The sequence below is a fragment of the Gallus gallus genome, chromosome 2 (assembly GCF_016699485.2).
Source record: "Gallus gallus isolate bGalGal1 chromosome 2, bGalGal1.mat.broiler.GRCg7b, whole genome shotgun sequence".
In the NCBI taxonomy this organism is placed as follows: domain Eukaryota; kingdom Metazoa; phylum Chordata; class Aves; order Galliformes; family Phasianidae; genus Gallus; species Gallus gallus.
This window is the reverse complement of record NC_052533.1, coordinates 114,720,609-114,724,590: the sequence shown is the minus strand read 5'-3', so window position 1 is coordinate 114,724,590 and position 3,982 is coordinate 114,720,609. Positions and strand designations below refer to the sequence as shown.

The 3,982-nt window shown below is 43.8% G+C and overlaps 1 long non-coding RNA gene across 1 annotated transcript; it reads left to right on the top strand.

Moving 5' to 3' along the window:
- Window positions 1–1,693: 1,693 nt before the first annotated feature.
- LOC107052745 lies at window positions 1,694–3,982 on the top strand. Its single transcript, XR_003073962.2, has 2 exons — window positions 1,694–2,175; window positions 3,584–3,982. It is a non-coding gene; the product is annotated as an uncharacterized LOC107052745 (long non-coding RNA).

Genomic DNA, 3,982 nt, shown 5'->3' with positions numbered 1-3,982 from the left:
TGCCAAAAGCTCTGCCAAGACAAATAGGAGGAATGTGTGTGCTTTTCAGTTCTGGGCCAAAACAAGTTTAATTGCAGTCAATGTCAGAACCCTTGATTTCAGGATGCACAATTTTTATCTCCACAGAGTTGAAAACAGTACCCTCTCCTCCTCAGGAGCATTAATACAGATAGGATAAGGGAGGGACTGGGATGTACTCCGCATATTACAACCAGGGGCCCTCCTCCTTTTCTTACTAGCAGAGGAAGAGACCTTTCTCAGTTTCAAGCCTAAGAGCAATTCTGACTAAGCCCTGAGTGCTTTTGTGTCACAGCTTTTACTGGATGTGTCTCATGGTAGAGGTATTTCTGAGCAGACGGCCTGGGGTGGCACCCTTGGATATTCTGAGGAGCTGCCTGTTGAGCCAAAGATTTTCAAAAGCTTCCTTGAGCACAAGACACAGAAAACTGAAGAGAGACCACCCCAGGGAGTGTCTTTGCCAGCACTTCACATGGCTGTCTTACAGCAACACACAAAGGTCAGTGACACTCGCTGTTCACACCTTAAATTTGGCTGCTCTAAAATTATTTTTCACAGCCTTCACTAAGGGAACTGTCAGGACATTCCCAACCTTTGTATGCCCATAAATGTGACTGCCTCAAAAGAGATTATTTCAATGCAAGTGTTACTTAAAATTAGACGTTATTAAAATAGAGGCACTGATTACTTTTCTGACATTATTTTCTAAGTTTAAAAAAAGCTTTGGCTGCTCTGGTAGCAGCCGTCTTCTCCCATTTGAAAGCATCCTTGGAGAAACTGTGAACGTGTAGCTCCTAATGTCTGCGATGCCACCCTATGGCTTCTAGTTCTTCTCTCCTAAAACCTCAGCTTTCCCCTGTCACCTCACTAGGACGAGCCAGGTTATGTCAGAGATGGGTGCTGATGAGCTCTTGGCATTTACCTAAATATCTGTAGCCAAGGTTCAGTTTAATTGTTGATCCAAGGGCATGTACAGCAGAGCAAAATGAGAGCACACAGAGCTGCTCCAAACCTGTGTGCCTGTTCTTGCACAGAAAAACGAGGAGCCACAAGATCTCAGAAAGACTCTTACAGGATACTCAGCACTGCATTGCCAGAGCAGCATGATGCAGGCCAGGGTAGTCCAAACACCTCCACATCCAGTGCAGGAGGTGAGCCTGCCTGTAACACCCAGTCCTGCGGCCATATCCATGCACATTTGCTGATGCCATTTCTAGTCTGCAGGGCTTGGTTGTGGGTGGTGCTGGATTGTCTCAGTTTTCTGGGGAGTGGAGGAGACTTGGCATAAGTTGGGGGACTTGCCCCGGTGACACCACTGACGCCACTGTCTTCCCAGTGAAGGAGAAATAAAAAAAAATGTGGAATCATAGACTCTGTAGAGTTGGAAATGCCTTCTGAGGGCCATCTAGGCCAACTCCCTGCAATGAACAGGGACATCACAGCCAGATCAGGTTGCCCAGGGCCTGATTCAGCCTCACCTTGAAAGTCTCCAGGTATGGGACATCAACCACAACACTGGGTTAACTTTTTCTAGTACCTCACCACCCTCTAAATCTACCCTCCCTGAGCTTGAAAACATTTCTCCTTGCTCTGTCACCACAGACTCTGTTAAAGAATCTGTCCCTTTCTTTCCTGTAGCTGTCCTTTAGATACTGAAAGGCCATCAGGTCACCTCGCAGCCTTCTCTTCTCCAGCCTGAACAGCCCCAGCTTTCTCAGCCTGTCCTTATAGGAGAGGTGTTCCATTCTGTGGATCATTTTTGTGACCCTTCTCTGGATGTGCTCCAACAGGTACAGGTGTGTAGTGTCTAAGAATGCACATTGTCCATCTTACTTGATTTTCATATCCACTAACCTGAAACAGAGGGCTTTATAATGCCATCCTACCATTCAGGGACCCCAGGCTGAAGATGTATCTACTTCTTAACTTCCTGGAAGCTCACAGTTGTAAGGAAGCAGCTACAGTACTTCCATTGCTGCTCACCTTTGTCCTCCCAGCATCAGAAATGAGGAGTAAAGCCAGTATTTTCTTCCAGACTAAAATATTTCTGTTTTTTTCAGTAAGAATAGTCTATGACAATGTGTGTGGCTATGCCCACTGTGGCTCCTGAATTTACATCTGCAGTGATGACAAAAGAGAGATGAAGGAAGCCATCCAGTGAGTAAACTCATTAAATGCATACTTTGCAATAAAGTAAGCCGTAGTGATAACGGAATAATAAAAGAATCTGTAGATTTTGTCCAGTGGAGACTGAACATTTCCTCCATTTATGAGATGGCATGATTTGTGGTTCCATTCTGTGCTTTGATTCCTTCACCCTGTCTTTCATCTTGGCGGTATCAGAACCCAGTCCAGTGCTTCCAGACACCGCAGCCCTAAATTAAAGGAACCAGACAAAAAGTCCTGCCAAATTCCCAACAACAGACTTTATTTTGGTATTAGCATTGTCTTCTCCTCATAAAAATAATGTCTTGTCAAATAAAACTTTGTTAGCCACTGGCTTAGAGAAATGTTTGTTGATCCTGTACATCAGAGATGCTGATGAAAGCTACCTTCATGTTCCCAGCTAATTTAATACTACTGTTTACTATGATGTACTGCTTGAGTTGCAGTAGCACTTAGAATTCCTAGTCACAGACTGGGGCGCCGCTGTGCTAGACACCAGGCACTCACAGAACAAAAAAGAAAGTCCTTTCCCTAAAGAATTTGCAGTCTTTGGCATGAGTATGGTCATTACAAAGACAACAATCTTTTTTTCCAAGAAATGCCTCATCTTGTTCATTATCCTTGCAATTAGTCTCATGGGGTTCCACTTCCAGCCACACGCACCTGTTGATAAGCACAGCCTAGTTGGAGCTAAGACAGACTTTGATTCTTCCATTTTTTAATGAACAACAAATGAGATTAGAGATGTTTGCTCCTTCAAATATGCAGACATCTGAATTTCTAATTGTTTAGCATTAGTCATAACTTAAGTAGGACAGAGCGGATTCTATATATAGTCCAATGCCCAGCTATTCAAGATAGATAGTGTTTGTATTTCTTCCCATGCCTCCTCACTTGAAAGAAGTGAGAAGGCAGTTGCTACATCTCCATTCTCAAGTATTCCAAAACTGTGCTGCTCCCATCTCTTCCCCAAATATCGAGATTGTTTTCAGAATCGTGAGATTTTTAAAGAAAGTGACATTCTGAGCTCTTCCTGCATTTATCTGGGGATTCTCAGTCTTAATGGTGTGGTTGAATCATGTTTTTAAGCGTGAAGGTTAAAGTTTCCTTCTTTTAGCAACCGTTGAGGTTGTAACAGGATTCCAAGAGCAAGAGTTGCTCTTATTATCACACATCTCCTTGAAATCACACTGAGTTTTTTCCCTCTATACTGTTTTCATTTCTTTATCTTCTTGTGCAGTAGATGCTCTTTACATATAAATGCATTGTGTGTCTTATGCTATGAAGGAAATCCTGGTTCACCGTAAGCAAACACAGTGGAAGTTATGCCACTGAGTGAGGGTTTCACTTTCTGCACAAACTGGACTATTTCTCCTCTTCTCTTCTGTTCTGATGGCAGAGTGACAGGTTGGCCACTGGACACCACAGTCCCACCAGTTTGCTCAAATTGCTTCTGCCTGGATGCTGGAAGATGCTGTGCCAGCACCTATTTTCAATGCGACCATAGACCCAGCAGCACAGTTTCCACACTTGGAGCTTTAGGTCTGGACCAACCCAACACTGCTGCTGATGCTGATGGCTGATGGAGGCCACGTGCCATGAGATGGTACTAAGGTCCTCGGTACCAGTGTTTCAACGGATGACCAAAGCCATCATGAACCTTTCCATCTGTGGTTGGTGCTTTTAGTGAAAGCGTAGCTATTCCGTGTTTTCTTTGACAGATTAATCCTACGCCCTTTCTGTAACTATTCCTGTAGGATGCAAACCAATAAAACTTCTTCTATTGTGTTTGGTTTTA